Here is an 18,893-nt window from a genome sequence, read left to right on the forward strand (position 1 = left end):
CTGTATCTTGTTATAAACAAACAGAACCCTTTCCTAATCTCAATTCCATGCATACCACTCTAGTAATTACTTCCTATGTTCAGCTCATTCCCTTCAGCACTGCAGCTTTGTCAATTCCTTCTTGCCCACCAGGACCTAGAATCTATTGATTTGACAACCATTTGCCATATCTCACCACACTCATATCATTTTCTCCTACCGCAGCTTTGAGCCCATATTCTATTAATAAAATTATTCCCTAGCATATACTCTCAATTCTCTTGCCACTGTTTTATATTTTGTTTACTTGGCAAAACCTCCACCCTGGTTAAATTCAACTCTCTGCCTTCTATGATCCTACATACAGGTGGCTAAATATGGCCAGAGAATAATACACAACTGTGCTGACTTTGCATTTTAAATTCATGTCTATTGTCAGCAAGTATACAACCTAAAGAGTTGCAGGGCAATCATGCTACATTTCCCTCATCTGTTCACTTCCCTCCCTCAAAGTTGGTGATTCTGCTCCTATTTTATAGGAGCAGGTTTCTAAAATCACTTACTTGTACATATTTGATCTCCTCTCCTTTTATTATGGATGAAATTTGTATGCCTCTAGCTAAAGCCATGTGTAATAAATCTCACCCCCTCTTGTGTTTTAAAAAACATGACCCTCACCATTCTTCCATCTCTTATCACCTCCAGTTACCAGCACCCCAGCCTAAGCCATAACCACTTCTAAGATTGTTAAAGTGACCTTTGAGTTTGTCCCTGTGCTCCCACCCGTGTCCCTTACGATTTAGGTCAGATCATGTTATTGTTTTTCTTTAAACCCTCCAATGGCTTAAGAGAATTGCTAAATCCTTATGATGGTCTATGGACTCCTCTCTAACCACATCACCCCATTATTTCCTCCCAGCAACCTCCTTGCTATTCCTTGAGCACTCTGGATGAACTCTGGCCTCAGCAGGTTTTTGCACTAGCTCCTCCTTTTGCTTTGAATGCCCTTCCCACCATAATGATACATTTTACCAACTTTGGACTTTGTCAGTTGTCAACTTCTTTATCTCCTTCATCTCCTTATTCATTGCTTCATTTTTCCCCATAGAATTTATTAATATCTGATATATTATTTTCTTATGCTTGTTTACTTTGTTTATTGTCTGTCTCCTTTGTCTAGAATATAAGCATTGGTGGAAAGATTTTTCTCTATTTTTTCTCACTGGTGATTGCTCCTAGAATAATGCCTGACACACACTGGCATTCAGTAAATATACATTGAATCAATGAATGACCTTCACTGAAAATCAGGATTTGATTAAAATCACATAGCTCCCAAAGAACAGCAACAAAAAAAATTTAATTCTCCTGGAAAACTACTTTTTTCTTAGATTTTTATCTGAATTAACATCCCAAATTGGATTTTTAATCAGAATATAATAATGACTTCAGAAGACCTGTCAAGCCTTTTTGAATGAATTACTTTGACAGTTCTAATCAAGGATTACAACCTTATTTTTTTGTCTCCATTTGATTGAAAGTGAAAACTTGGTCTCTGAGATTACTTCGTCAATATTGCTATCTTTACATTTTACTTTATGCTACCTGGGACAAAAAAGAGTGAGAATTCTAGGATTAAGATCAAGTGACATTATCACTAAATGTGTAAGTAAAATTTTAATTTATAAGAAATGCACATCAGTTTCATTATATCTTCCTTTGCGAAAGACATTTTTTAAAAACAAGTATCTACATATTTGTGTATAGATTAAAAGTGATTTATAAACAATTAATGACCTATCTCTTGGTTTAAGAACAGAGCAGTTCTTGTATGACTGAGCAGTTCAATTATTTCCTGAGCCAGTTTATTCTAACTCTTAACTCCTTCCTTCTTTCATACTACAAATAATTCTCATTTCTACCAGTATGTTCCCATTTTTTATACATATTAACACCTGCAACCTGGATTGACTTTTTTTAAATCATGGATCATGATTGAAATCATAGTTACCTGCAATTTGCACATATTAATATGCTAAAATCATTTAGAATAGATTCAACCTTCTTTCAATGCCAAATGGTTTGTGTGTAGGCCCAGCAAATGGGTACATGTTCTTGAAGTATAAAATAAAAAGTAATAAGTGTCATTATAATAAATAAATTATTTTTGTACTAACGTTCACATATTCTAAGCAAGACAATAACATAATCAGATTTGAATTTTAGGAAAATCAGACTGAAATAATTTTCATAAGTGAAGGCTGCTAACCTAACTCCCTTACTCTGGGACATAATAACAAAGGGAAAACCAAAAGAAGCAAAGCCCTTTATTTTAATTTAAGGTAGATATAATGGACTGGAGCCCAACAGCCATTTTTAACATATTTCTGATGTGTTTTCCTTTATTGAAGAGGCTGGAACTCTGTGTTTTCCAGAAACTCTTGCAGCTACCACTCTACATGTAATTTTGGTTCTGCCCATCAGACACACTCCTTTGATATTTGCATGGTTAATGTGAGATGGCGGTTTGTTTTTGCTGTATCTTTTGTTTCTGCTAGCAAAGACCATCATGGGGGTGTCTGGTTTTTCTGTGGCAGCATTAGCAGTGATGTCAATGTGTGGTTGCTTGCTCCATGAGTATTAATAAGACTTGGGTAAGGCATCCATTTTACTAACGACTTTTTGCAGGTGTTTCTGGAAGTGGCAGTTGTACTAGTGGCTTTCTGATTATGGAGACTTTCTGAGAATAGCTTTTTGATTGTAACAGTTTTCTAATCTTGGTGTGGTTTCTATTTTGGTAATGTGGTACATCATGTCTCCAGAACTGGCATTAGTCGTGGTAGGTTTCTAATTTTCTTAATCATAGAAGAGGCGTTAGCTCCTCTTGTGGTTCTGCTCTTTATTGAAGTCGCTTTTGAAATCTCTACCTAAAATACACTTCTTCAGCTTAACTGATTTTTTTTTACACCATCTAATACCTTGCAATAAATCTGTTTGTCCTTAAAACATCTAAAATGTTCTCATTCTCTGAAACTGAACCTAAACTCTTACATTATTGAGTCAAACCAAACACCACATTCTCTTAACCAAATATCACAACTTTCAAGGAATGCCTGCTCTAATATAGTACAGATAAAATGGATTTTATAAAGTCACTGATAATTAAATCATAGCTCCATTGTCAAGAAAATTACAGTTTTGAGAAAAATAAATGCAGGAAATTGTAACTTCCCCTTATTAAAGTGTTGAAGGGGCCGTGTTATGAGATAAAGTGGGCTCAAATATTGGAAGCCTCATGCAACATCTCCAATCAACAGCATTCTAGTGAATTTGGAAGGGCACACAAGTGGCCACACCAAAGTTCTGAGGAATAAGACTTTTTTCCCTGCATAGATTTCCAAAATATCATGAAGCATTTTCAATATAGGCAACATTTTCCAGAACTGGAGAATAACTCACACAAATTTAGAGAAATAGGAGAAGATATGAAAGCTTCCCATAAGAGAGATAAAGACACCTTTGCTTTAAAACAGTTTTGTTACATAAAGACAATAACAATTTAACACATAAGCAACTCCACAAGAACTTAATCACTAACAAAACTTCTATGTGGGTGGTTCAATGAAGATTTTTTTAAATGCCAAAATTATAATAATTCACTGTCTAAATGGGAAATGGGTACTCTCTCAATTTTGGAGGATATTGGACAAACAATATTATTTCCTCAAAAGAGAAAACAGGCTAAACAGAAATCCAGTTTAAAAGCACATTCTCGGCAGTTAATTTAAACTGCTATGATTTCTAGTCTGAGCTCCTTCTTTTTTCCATTAATCCTGCTGAATGTCTTATGGTAATCCACATCTACAATATTTTCTCCAAGGTGAGGAGTACTAAAAAAATGAAAAAGAAAAGAAAAATTCTAATAGCAATGCCTAGCTAACACGGATGTGAATACATGAACAATGTAGAAAAAAAATTGACTATTTTGGTGGGAGTCAAGGAGAAAGTAATAGTCTTGAATAGAATGCATTCATTCAAACACAAGTAGAAAAAAAATAATATGGATGTCATGTAAACATTATGTAATGCCAAGAAGATAAGCAATCTACAAGAGATAAGTGAAGAGCATACTTTAGAAGAGGATTTACCATATAAAACAGAAATAAATTTTAGGCACCAGCTGCTTTACAATCTGAAGGAGAAAAAATTAAAACAGAGCTCCATGCAAAGAAAGAGAGAAGATGAAATAAAGTTATATCTGAGCTGAAAAATTAGCTGGCATATTACATTTTTTAAACATCATAAAACAGGTAATTTGAAGACATTAGAAACAATAATACAATAGGAGTAAAATTTCATTAAAATAAATCATCATTCTGAGGGAAAATTTGAAAGGCTATTTTTGAATATTTAAGACAAAGGGATAATAATTATCCAAGAGAAGTTGAGAAATCTGAGGAAAACAAGAGAGAGTTTATAAATATAGATAACTGGTATTTCTTAGGAATAGAGCAGAATAAGAGAGAAGACACTTCAAAAATCTAAGAGAAAAGGATTTTTAAAATTTAAAATCCTGGATTTTAAATTCTTCAGGTGGCAAGGGCTCACTTAAATTCAGGAATTATTACTAAAAAGTTATTAATGCTTTGGTGGGCACTTGATAATTACCTCCCCAGTACCCTGTTGCTTTGTGTTGCTTTGCCCCCCATGGATTTGTCACCCCACTTCCCCTGGGTGATGGAGATGCAAAGGATTACTCAAAGCCCATCTCTTCTGAGCAGTGAGAAGCCCCGAAGTGGTTAACTTCCCTGGGAACGCTCAAGCGAAAGCCATCCCTTCCATTTGGGAAATTAATGCCAAATTGGGCTTCCTGTGTTTATTTTCCAGACCAGGAAGTTACAGGAAGAGACATAGGTGGGGTTATAGTTTAACAGTATAGCCTGGTAACTTTCAGTGAAACAAGCCAGATGACATTCCAGTAAGGCAATTAAGTGGTCCTATCAACAACAGTTTGATCTTAGCAAAGATTCATTCCTATAGCAATTTCTCAGTATCTTTACATAACAATCAGTAACTAGTCTGTTTTTGAGCCAGCAACCTGCTGTGTCACAATCCTTGTCTTGCAACAGAGACTTATAGCCTGAGGGACATTTCCAGTCCTCCACAAGGTCAATATTTTAAACTGCAAGGCTTTGGAAAACCAGGCCCTTTGAAGTACATATGCTTTATAGTATATTCCACAGTACCCATTACCCCTTTTCCTTCCTAATACTGCCCTGTTGTCTGAGTCATACAGTTTGGTTCATCCTCTAGGTCTAGTAAGAACATGATGGCTAGTTAGTTCTGGACCTCCTTTCTCTCCTCCTGGAAGTGATATAAAGCAACAAGGAAAAAAAGGGTAAAAGTTCAAACTCCAAGGAAACTTCCAATCTTTGAAATACTTTTAAGGATGGAGCAGGAGAAAAGTCCACAAACTCCCTATTATTTCTGAGTATGGCCTACGGTACTTGAAAGTAGCCTAACCTATTAAGATTTTCTTCTTGTTTGTCTTTTATTTCACATTTTCTCTGTTCTCATCCTGGGATTTATTGAGATTCTTGGATTGGATAATATATCTATTTCAACTTACAACTGCTGCCTTTTGCTGAGCACACTAGGGTCTCTTCTAAACACAAGTAATCTAACAAAGGATTTGAGCAATGCTTTATGAAGATTCTGGAGTTTATTGCCTCTAAAGCTCCATCCCCTTTAGGATCTTCCCCCAACAATTATGGCTGCTCTTCAGGCCTCCAAAACTCTCCTTTGTCACCTCAGGACACTGACATTGAAGCTGTCACTAAATATAAATGGGCTAAATATAATTACTAAATATAAATGGGCTTATTTCCTCTATCCAATGAGGTATACTAATATTTTATTTCCTCTATCCAATGAGAAGAACTTTAAGACAATGTCATAACCCAACGCCTAATTAGATGCTACATTTAAGAGACATAGATAAAATAAAGACATTTCAAATGGTTAAAATGAAAATGAGCAAGGAAAAAACTCTAAATAAGCAAATGCAAACAAAAAAATCAGAGATTTATAATTTTAATATTACATGAGGTGAAATTCAGACCAAAAACACTAAATGAGGCAGAGGCCCATATTTTAGAGCTAAAGAATCCATTTATACAGGCATGTCTAATAGCTGTTAATATCCATGAATCATAAAGGCTAATAGCAACTTAGATTAAAAACAAGTTACAGGAGACAGATGTAATCTAAATTCAGCTTTTTCAGTTACCAAAAAAAAATCAACTAAAGGAAAAAGAAAGAAAGGACACAAAAGGCCTAAACACCACACACACCACATACACACAAAACATTTGATGCATGTTTACTAATACTAGGACAACATAGAGAGACTATTTACAAAATTGATCAAATGGAATATTTATAAAATTTGATCATTTACTTACCCACAAAAAAATTCTTAAGTCTCTAAAAGAAGTAAAAATATAAGTACTCTCAGATCAAAAGGTAGTAAAACTAAAAGTATTTTTTAAAGTTTAGAAAACAAAGACATTACTTCGCCCTGTGAGTTAAAAAGCTTAAAACACTCAACTTGCTTTAAAGTGGAAATGAAAACTAAATTTGCCAAATTTAATAAAAATAGCAGAAAATATACATATATATACAAAAACTTGTGGAGTTGAGCATAAATATTGCACAGAACAAAATGTATAGCTTTAAGTCAACATAAATTTAAAATAAGAAAAACTTAAATCAGATGAATTAAGCATCATCTGATTCAAAAAACAAGACAAATGATGCATTATTTTAATATATTAAATATATTTTAAATATTATAAATATTTTAAATATTTATATTTAAGGAATATAATTATTTAAGGAAGGAATGTATTAAATATATTAAATAGAAGGAAAATAGAGTAGTATGATTAGTAAAGAAAAAGCATACATTAGTGAGTTAGGAAAAACATTTAGAAATAATGAATAAATTAGCAAGCTGTTTCTTTAGAGAAAAAATAAATAGAAAAGACCAATTGTATATTTTAAAAAGACTAAACAAATGCTCAAAATAATAAATAAAAATAGAGAAACAGCAGATATTAACTGATGAAAATATTATCTTAAATGAAATAATAACCACATGAAAATGGAGTAATAATTATTCAATAAGCACAGAGAATGTTAGGCAAACTTATCAAGAAAAAAAGAAAAGATGCAAATTACAAATATCAGAAGTTAGACCTATAAGCATTTTGATCAATAAGCATTTAAAAGGTAATATGAGACTGGTGGGTTAGTTCAGTTGGTTACAGCATGGTATTGATAATACCAAGGTCCCAGGTTTGATCCCTGTACAGGCCAGCAAAAAAAAAAAAAAAAAAAGATATATTTAAAAAGATAATATGGGGCTGGCTGGTTATCTCCCTCAGTTAGAGCGTGGTGCTGATAACAACAAGGTCAAGGGTTCCGATCCCTGTACTGGCCAGCCGCCAAAAATAAATAAATAAATAAATAAAAAGTAATACATCACTGTGGAAAACATGCTTTAAAAAGCTTTAAAAAAACAAAAAGGTAATATGGAAATACAGTAAACAACTTGATAGCATATATTCAACCACTTCAGTGAAATAGATACATTTCTTGAAAGTCACTGTCAAATCCCAACCAAGTATAAAAAAATCATGGTGAGTTTTATATCCGTAAATTACCAAAGCTCAAGCAAAATAAATAGAAATCTGATTAAATCCATTTGTATTAAAGAAATTGAATACTTTAGTTAAAACCTTCAGACAAAGAAAACTCCAGGGCCAGATGGCTTCACTATGGAATTTTGCTAAACACTGAAGGAAGAAACGATACCAATTCTACACAAACTGTTCAGAAAATAGGAGAGAAGGGAACACTCGTCAGTTTATTTTACGAGGCTAGCATTACCCTGGGCCCCTCCTTAATTTCATTACCTTAGATTTTCTAGTAACGAGTTGTATTGGTAGTGTTTTTTTACAGTCCCCTAGATGAGGCTAATGTGCTACCAGGATGGGAACCACTGGCATAGTGAACGGGCGGGCCCAGGTCAGGATGTAACGTGGTACGGCCTCTCGTGGAAAGAATCATGCAATATGTATTAAAAGCACTCAAACTGTTCTTGTTTCTTAACCAAATTTTAGGAATTTCACATAAAAAATTGAAAAAAATATTGATATGTAAGTACAAAAGGTTTTCCCCCATCGTCTTTATAGTCATAGCAATTTGATAGAAACCAGAGTTTTCCTCAACAGTACATTGTTTAAACAATTTATAATAAACTCAGACACTCTGTTAGTACTTATATTTTCAAATGATTATTTAAGTTTGCATTTAGTAGTAAATTTAAATAAAATTAAAGAGGTTTTTATTACATATTTTTTAATGAAAAAAGCAAATCACTGATCAGTATAGAAAATTGGATTTTATATTTTAGAGGATGGAGAGGATACATAATTACATTAAAATGGGGAAAGGTCTGGGTGCATATATGCTAAAATATTCAGTTACATTTTGGGGTGAAATTTGAGTTGATTTAAACTTAATTAATAATTTTTGTATTTACTGATTTTTTTCATAAAATGGTCATGTATTTTATAAAATTATATAAAAGCAAAAACTGATCACTATGATTACAGTGTGTGGACACCAGCTATCATAAAGTTTAAGGATGATGATGGGAGTAAGGTGGAGGAAATATTAAGAAGGTGTAATTAAGTGTATTTGACTATCCCCAAATAAATATAAATTTAATTTTATTATCTCTTAGATTTTATTTCTTTTTTAGAAAAAGAGGTATAAATATGTCTACTTCATCTGATTTTAGGGGTTTAAAAAGGAGATGCAGAAAGTGTTATAATTCTCTAACAATTAAAACCTAAGAAATTTAAAGGTATAATATGTCTGAATTATTTATCTTTGGGCTTTTAATTAAAAAGAAATTAACTTCTACATTCATGATTAATTTTACTAATTTAGTCTTTCACTCAACCTACAACTTTTTAAAGATTTCATACATGACACAATTTCAAGGAGACAAAAGAAAAACAAGATGTAATTTTTATGTTGGCATCAAATTCTTTAATAAAGCCATAAAGTCTTAGATCATTTTGGATCAAGTAAAGGGTAATTTTGATGCAACCCTTGAGATAATTTATCAGCCGTACAATTTCCCTCTCCAAAAGTCTAAACCACCATCTTGCACCATAAAAGAACAGTGCTGTGGGTACTAAAATATTCATATTGGCAGCTGCATTGCTATATGTAAGTAAAAGTAACTATTGAACTGCTCATATTTTCATGTCATTTTAAGTTCTGCACATATCACACCTCCGGGTGAGTTCACCTGAAATCCGTGGTGCATAGGGCCTCGTCATGATGACCTTGGCGAAAGAGCCAAAGGCTCAAATGAGAGCTGCCTCTGCAACCACTGTTATCCATCAGTGTGAAAAGATAGGTGGAAAGATACATATTTTTCTACTGCTTCAGTTATTCAGTCTTACTACAGTATTTGCTCTTCAAATCTGAACCTTTCCAGCTTTCTACCATTCGAGGGACTATTATGTATTTCTAATACTTTGAATATCTGATTTATACTTACAGGTACTTTGAAGTTCAAATAGAGAATTTGAAAGTACAATCAAAATGCAATTAGTAAAAAGAATACAATTAATTGAAAAGAACTCAGTATGTGTAGAAATATCTTGAAACATGAAGTTGGCAGATGGTTTAAGTCTCTTTTGAGTGTGGTTACATGTGTGTATGCTTTAAGTCTATAAATATTGGATGCAAAGTCACAGAGAAATTCTAACTTAAGAAAAGAGGAGTATCAATTCAATGAAGTTGCGATACTTAACCTAATCATTCTGAATAATTCCAGAAAATCATTTTAAGATGGCTTCATGTTTCTACATTGTCTTCTAAACCCTTGAATGATAAAATTCATTTCTATTTCAATACTGATAATCTGTAAGTTTGTTTGTTTGTTTGTTTTTCCAATTGATATGGTCTTGAATTCACTGTAATTTTTCAGCTATTTTCCAATAAAGAGTGATAAACATTATTGCAAAAGGAAATAAAATTTGGAAAGGAATTCTTGCCTTTGCCTTTCATTTTTAAATATAAATATTTTAGTTGTTTCAACAGATTTTGCTTTAATTGTGCATCTATTTGTTAGATGAAATATTGAGGACAAACTTGAACAGGTATAATACATGTTCGAGAAGACTTAATTGCGGTTCCTACCCTATAAATAATAAAATGAAGGAATGAGGATGTAATAGCAACAATGTAAGCAGTCGCACTTTAATTCATGTTTTTGAATGATTCATTTTTAAATGAATGCAATATATGTAAACATTGCCAAGTACACGGATCATATTAGATCACACAAAGAAATTACAAAAACTTCACTTAGTTCATTGACAGGCAGTTCATCACATTCTTGTCTGAATCTAAAATGTAGATGCATCCTTGTGGATTTCATTTCATTAGTAAAGTTCACCCACCCAAACAAGATCAGGATATAAACTCAGATACGAGGGAAGTTTGCAGAGATTTATGAATTTTAATTCTCTCTTGTGCTTTCCATTTCTGTTAACAGCTACAGACATTTTAAAGATACTTAAAATAATCCTTTGGGTCCTAAACACAACCAGGTACTTTATGTACAAACCATCTCCAAATACTAATTCTTCATTTTTGCAAGACCAATATCAGAATTCATTGGCCTGATGGTCTTTTTCAAAGGGAAGAATGACTGTATACTGTTTTCTTTTTTTACATAGTTACATACAACAGTTTTTTCTAGGGAGGCATCTCAGCTTTAAAACGTAAAGATATACTTTTCCAAGGTGGATGATAAGATTCATGTGACCTAAGGTTGACATATATTTGGGGGTGTTAAATTCATTCTCATTGTAGTTCCGATTATGAAGCTCAATGAACTCAAATAGTTCAGTCCATTGAGAATACACATACACTGATAAGAATGAAAGTGAAAACACTTCACTCACTTTTCAATGACGTATTTGTTGAGAGATATGGTAACAGAGATGTTAATTCATCCGCAGAATCTCAAAATATGCAAAAGAATACTAGAAAGCCATATCCATCATTTGAAAGAAGACAAATGTAGGAGAGACATGAGAGGATCCATCAGAACTAAGATTATACATCACGTCTATCAACCCAGCACCTTTGAAGTGATCTGTTAACATCTAGATCAAAAAAATCAGTGTGCTCTCCACACAGGAAAATTTTAATTGGCCTGAGTCTTTGCATTTTTGATAGAATTAAGACCATCTAAGATTTTACTTCTTGTATATTGTATAAATTTACTGCCACAGGAATGCAAGTTTTGTTTTATATAACCATAGACATTTAATTTCATAATAATTTTGGTTGAGAAAAAGGTATGTCAAAATTTCTTTTTAAAATTCCTCTTTTGAGCTCCAGACATCAGATAGAATGCATGAGCCACAGTTTGAGCTTGAGCCATTCACACATTCAGACTGTGGACTGTATTGTCATCTGACCTATACAAATTATTAATGTACACATGAAGCTTTTTTCCTTCATTAAAATTCTGAGTGTGTTTTACAAAATATGCACCAGAATATGCATGATACCTTCATTCAAACAGCAGTTTATTTATTTATTCAACAGTTATTTAGTTAATGTTGTCAGTCCTGCTTTAGATCTCTATTTTTCCCCGTGTTTTAGGCTGAATGTACTAGATAAAGTCAGGGAAAATTGAAACAAAGCACTAATTCACACACACACACACACACACACACACACACACACACACACACACACACACAGCCTCTACTTAATTACAAAGCACAATTGGCTTTATAAACCATTTAAGTAGTTACCTACAAGTATCCATTAATTTGTTTGTTTAACTTACTGAGTTGGGTGGCTAAATTTCTGAAAAATGGCTTCATGCAAAGACTTGCAACAGATTTAGCCTTCCTTAAAGGAAAAACTGAATGGAGCTTAAGACGGAAGTGTCCAAATTAGGCGAAGAAGGTAAGGAGAGAAACTTCCTCATATCCAAGGCTAAGATGGGCTGATTTTGGCTGCGTGGTTGGAGGTCTACAAGTAGCAAATAGCTGTTTAAGAGAAATGCTTCCCAATCATTTTACAGTATGGCTCTAATAGAAAACACCACTGTTTGTAAGGCTCAGTGATATAAAATGGCATGATTTCTTACTTTCAGAGTCAGTAGCCCACAGCTCCCTGCTCTCCCAGGCCCTCCCTTGGTTTCTTATACCAGTAATTATTCTAATACTTGTAAATACTTTAAAAAGAAATGTGTGTGCGTAGATATATATAGAGAGAGGAATGTACACACACACATACCTGTACAAGTGGTATCCATGGGGATGTAAGATAATGAGACTTTCATCGAATAGCAATGTCTGTGGATGCTCAAGTCCCTAATATAAAATGGTGTAATATTTGCATATAAACTACTCACATCCTTCCAGATACTTTAAATCATCTGTAGATTACTTATAATACCTATTATAGTGTAAATACTATGTAAATGTTGTTATACTATATGGTTTAGTAAATAATAAGAAGAAAAACAGTCTGTAATGTTTAGTACAAACACAATTTTTAAAAAAATATTTTCAACCTGCAGCTGGTTGAATCCATGGATGCAGAACCCACAGATGCAGATTTATGCACATGTGTATAAATACTGAAAGATTAGAGCCCACAGCACCTGTCTTCTAACTGATTTTCAGATTCATAAATGGAATTGGCTTTTAAAAACCTTAGGAGTGATACCCACTCTATGTTAAAAAGGGTATAAAAATTTATTTATTATTTCCCATGTAATCAACAAAAGGTAGTCTTTTCAAAACTTACATGTGTATTTATATATATCCACATGTGTGTGCATTTTCAGTGCATGTGACCAAACAAGTAGCAGATTAAATATATATTTTACAGCAAATATTACTTACAAAACAGGCTTATATTTCTGAAGTTCACCTAAATCAGATTCCAAAATGAGTAAAGTTTAGAAGACTTCTCAATTTTGAAGCCACATAGTATTTAAATTGAAAACAATGAACCTATCAAGACTACTTTATCTTCATGTCAATCAGGATGTATTTTTCCTTAGTCTGAATCCCATTGGCTTTGAAAATGGAAGAATTGGATATGATGCTTTCTGAAGGTCATACTCAGTTTAAGCTCTTCTGTCTTGGCAAATAAACTTTCTCTAGAAAATGATACACATCTACACTCATAGGAAGCTGCAAGAATTTCTTAGCTTTCTACATTTCTCTATTAACTCTATAGTCTACTACTTATGGTAACCTTACTAAAAATCATATTCATCAAAAATCTGCAATATTGGAGAGGCATACCTTTCAATGTTTAATATTGGGAAGTAGACACAAATGTTGAAAAAATATATGTATAACATATATACTTTTTCATTCAAGTTTTTTGAGAAGACTAAGTTTCACTGAATTCTTTTCATTGGACTCATTGGCAACTTTTAAAATATCTGGCATAAAGTTAGTACTATGCCTTCAAACTTCAACTTTAATGATTTAACTTGGGCAGAGTGTCAATGAAGAGATTTTTGTTGCTTGTGTTCCTCCTGCCTGACTTCCCAACCTTAAAAGAGCTAGGCCCTGAATAGAGGAAAGAGCTTAAGTATATGTTAACTGGCAATAAGTGAAACATTTAATATAAGATTTGACATTCTGTGAGAAACTCTGTCAAAAATTATGAGAAAGAAATTGAAGACTAAGTCTACTTGTATTTCAGGCGTTTACCTCAGGACCACCGATCTGGAAAATTAGCATCTGGTCAAGGATGATAAGACCTACAATAACATAAGGAATAGTTGGAAAATAGACTTCAAGAAATTCAAAACCATTTTTTTTTCCCAATGTGCACAGGAGGACTGCATGCTGACTCATAAAATTTATACCTGCATATACACTGAAATATTTTTAGGTTTATTGTGCTTAAAAGCATTTTTGTCTAGCTAAACCAAAGTTTATATTTGGAAGACTTGAGCAGATGGCAGGATAAATGCAGAGATCAGCTTAACCAAAAAAGAATCATAATTCCATATAGATTTTTATTAACATATATACTTATATAGATTTTTATTAAAAATGGCAACAATCAGATTTTTTTATTCTACCTTACATTGTCTGTATTTGAAAGAAAGATAAATTTGGTTAATGTTCCTAATGTTCAAAGATTTTCTAAATATACTTGAAAAGGACTAAAGCAGTTAGATTGAATTATTAGAGTCCAACTGAAAGGTTATGCATGCTTAAGAGATGGTTAGAGAGAATAAATTTATTTTTAGATGTTACTAGAATCTGTCATGATCATTTGTGATCCTGGAATGTCTTCCATTCATTAATATACAGAGAAATTCCATCTAGATCTATCTTGATGTTCCACTAATAAAACACAATTCACAAAATTTGTTCTCTGCAGGGACTTGGCAATGTTAACTGCTTAGTCTGCATCAGTAATTGATTTAGGGTAATGATACCAGTTGTTGGGATGTAGTGATAATGCCTAGTTTTATAGACTGAAGAGTACCATTGTAAATTCTGTGGCCAGTCAGTATCCACAATACTTCTCCTTTGGCACTCAAGACAGTCAAGGCCCAGGATGATCTCCCTTGCCATTTACAAACTGTGGCTGTTACAATGAATCACTTTTTCATTCTTCATCATATTCAGCGGCCATTATGTAAATGCTCTAACTCTACTTTCTTTTCTCATTTGCAGCTTTTCAGGTCTGAAACAAAATATTTTATGGTTTCATTTATAGAGGCACATACACTTGCAAAATCATGAAATGAACACATAGCCACCATAGCCCTGCCACACTGGTTAATAAAAGTTCAGATTAAAAGAAAGGTTAGCTCAGGAATTCAGAGAATTGGACTCTAAGATCTGTTGGTCCCCACTATCAAACTACATAAATTTGGACATGCTCATACACTGCTCAAGTCAAGTTAACTCATTTACGAAACAAAGAAGTCAATGTAGATGTTTTCAGATTCCCTTTAAACAACATTTCATCACTTCAATTTTTGTTGCTTTGTGTTGCTTCTTCCCCCACAGATTTGTCACTCCATTTCCCCTGGGTGACGGAGATGCAAAGGATTACTCAAAGCTCATCTCTTCTGAGCAGTGAGAGGCCCCAAAATGGTTAATCTCCTGCCGGAACCCTCAAGCTAGAGAGAGCCCTTCCTTGGGAAACTAACGCCAAATTGGGGTTCTCTTCCTGCATTTATTTTCCAGACCAGGAAGTTACAGGAAGAGACATACGTGGGGTTATAGTTTAACAATATAGGCTGGTAACTTTCAGTGAAACAAGCCAGATGACATTCCAGTAAGGCAATTAAGCGGTCCTATTAACAACACTTTGATCTTAGCAAACATTCCTTCTTAACAGCAATTTCTCAGGTACCTTTACATGACAATCAGTAACTAGTCTGTCTTTGAGCCAGCAACCTGCTGTGCCACAATTCTTTATCTTACACCAGAGACTTATAGCCTGAGGAAAATGTCCTGTCCTTTCAAGGTCAATATTTGAAACTGCAAGACTTTGGAAAACCAGGCCCTGTGAAGTACATATACTTTATAGTATATTCTACAAAGTCTCTTTCTGTCCTGATTTGATTCTTGTGTTTGTCCAGATGATGACAAAGATAAAGGATGAACAAGAGGGAAATCAGCCCAAGATCTAGGTAAGAGAGCATGGATTGGGCCCAGAAGCTGGTTTGTAAGTTAAGCTTTGAATAGGGATGGGACATTATCTTTAGGATTCAGGAATCTAAGCTACAATAACACAGTCAAGCAGAAGAGCATTATTAAGAAAAGCAGGTTTGGGCCGAGCTCGTGGCGCACTCGGGAGAGTGCAGCGCTGGGAGCTCAGTGATGCTCCCGCCGCGGGTTCGGATCCTATATAGGAATGACCGGGGCACTCACTGGCTGAGTGCCAGTCACGAAAAAGACAAAAAAAAAAAAAGAAAAAGAAAAGCAGGTTTGGGCACAGGGTAAATGAAGGACACAGCAGATACTCAGAGAATATTCTGCAAGCTCACATTTGCAAGCTGTACACGTACCTGAGGGTTCCTGGACAAATCCTAAATGGTTTTCTTCACCCTCTATTTGATGACCTACTGACACAAAGACTTCATTTGCAGCAGTTATCCTGGAAATCTGATCAGCTTGGAACATAAGGCTAGTTTCTCACCTCATCTGTCTGATCTCATTGCTATATCACTATAGAAGCTCAGCTTCAATCAGAAAAAAAGCAGATACCATCCTCCATATTTACCCTAGTCCCTTATTCTTATAGTTTATCATAAGGAAATTTTGTCATCCCCATCAAGGTTTTTCCAACTTAATCTCTCCCTAAAATAGTTATTTTGTTTTACATTAAATTTTCAAAATATTATGTGCTGTCCACTATTCTATCATATATTTGAGGGGTTTTTTTTAAATTATTGTTTAAAAAGTTTATGGATAAAGATATTTCAACACACTCTCATCACCAAGACTATATCCTTATGGAAGTCCCAAAATGTATATTCTATGGCTTTAGGGTCCTAAGAGCAGCAGATCCAGGCATATGATTACAAATACAATCATAGAACAGTTAGAACATTTTTATAACACTTTCTTTTTCTTTTTTGCATCTTCATAAGTGATAATCCATCTCTTAAAAGCTCAAATTTGGCATCCCAAATGGCAAACACTAACATTAAAAAATTCTGACCAGAAACAAAGCTTTTTCTCTTTACAATTCACTGTTTTCTTTTAAATCTCATTTGTAAAAATGTGTATCATCTCTTTGTCAATTTCTAGTTTCTGTGATTTATCCGCTGTTGTAAAAATGTTGGTTTCAGTGTCTTAACAGTGAAAAAGTATTCACCTAAAAATGCATCAACATACACATCCTTATTTTTCATTTTTTTAATCCTTTTATATGTCTTCTTTTACTCACGTAAGACAAACTGAGTGTATCTGATCTCATGGTTCTTTACAGAATGAAAACATCTCCCATTAATCTTCTGACTTTCTCTTGTTTTTTGTTTGTTTCCCAGTTCAATTAAACAAATATTTGCTGAGAAAAAGTTCTGGTGCTGAGTTAACAAGATAAATAAGACAGTGCTGCTTCCCATCAGGGGTTTATAATCCTGTATGTTTGCTGCTAAACTAGAAAATCTCTATGTCAATACTGAGCATATTGTTTAAAGAAAATATAGAACTCCTAACATGACCTGAGATAATTCCAAATGATAACCAGGTGCTGTGGATTAAATTGTGGTCCCGAAGGTCCATATATTGGAAACTTAACCCCCACTGTGACAGTGTTAAGAGGGTAAGAAATCCTGTTATGGTAATTGAAAGATGGGGTCTTGAGGAGTTGATGCGATTGTAAGGACCACACCCAAGTAAATGGATTAAACCATGGATGGTTTAATGGTGTTCATGGACATGGTTCTGAGGGCTTTAAAAGGGGAATTGAGAAGTTAGCTTTCTTTCTGCTCTGCCATTCTGCCGTATGAGACCTTTGTGTCACTGTCACCACCAATAAAACCTTAACCAGATGTGTTCCCTATTCTTTGGACTTCCCAGTTTCTGAAACTGTAAGCAATAAATGTTTCTTGACAACTTACCCAGATATTTCTGTTAAGAGCAACAGAAACAGACTAATACACCAGGTAACAATGAATATGGTGTGGGTATAAAATGATTAGATAAACTGGAAATCACATTTTATTCACATTTGGTACAATTTTCTTTTGAGGGGATATAATTTTGCCTATTATTCCTTAAAATAACATGATAAAAAATCCTTGTTTCATAAGTTTTCTTTAATATATTACACACCATTTTTTACTAAGTTTTATTTTTGCCAGAATAACACATGTTCACCGTCAAAATAATCAAATAGGATTATAATGAAAAACAGTAGCTTACTGGACCAATCCTCCTTGCAGCTCTTATAAATGATTCTTCTTACATCTAGTCCTACATTTTCTATGTTTATAGCTTTATTTCTTAACTTGTCAATTAAGCCCTCTTTATTGACTCCTTATTTAATAGCAGTTAAAGTGTTAGCTTTTTAAAAACCATCCCTCACTTACCTCCCACTCATTTGTTTCAATATAGTTATATCACAAGTTTTAATTTATTAATATTTATTTGTTGTATGATAACTACAGAAATATTGTTCACCATTGGACCAATTAGTATAAGTTCCCTTTCTTTTTCTACTTGTTTTTACCTGGGTCATTCATTTTGCTTGGTAGCATCTTACATAACTATAGCACAATATCAAAAGCAGGAAATCAGCATTGGTGTAATCCACAGACCTTATCTAGATTTTGCAAATTTCACATGTACTCGTGTGTGTGTGTGTGTGTGTGTGTGTGTGTGTGTGTGTGTGTGTGTGTGTGTGTTCTATGCAATCTTTTCCCATATGTAGACTCGTGTACCCACAATAAAGATTCAAAACTGTTCCGTCCCCACAAAGATACACCTCATGCTGTGGTCATCTTTTCCTCTCTACTCCCTCATCCCTAATCCCTGGTGACCCTAATCTGTTCTCCATATTTATAACATTTCAAGACTATATAAATTACTTTTTAAGAAAGGTTTTGGTTATTATGTTTTTACTTCTAAAAGTTTTCTTTGCTTACTGTTCACTGTTGTCATAGCATTCTGTACTCATATTATTACACATGCAGTACTTTCCCTTAGCTCAGAATAAAGGAGAGTAATTACAGATTTTGTTGTTTTTAGAAATTTCCTTTTGTCTTTCCCACTTTTTGAAATTGTTTATCTGTTTCC

Source organism: Cynocephalus volans, chromosome 5, assembly GCF_027409185.1.
Source record: "Cynocephalus volans isolate mCynVol1 chromosome 5, mCynVol1.pri, whole genome shotgun sequence".
In the NCBI taxonomy this organism is placed as follows: Eukaryota; Metazoa; Chordata; class Mammalia; order Dermoptera; family Cynocephalidae; genus Cynocephalus; species Cynocephalus volans.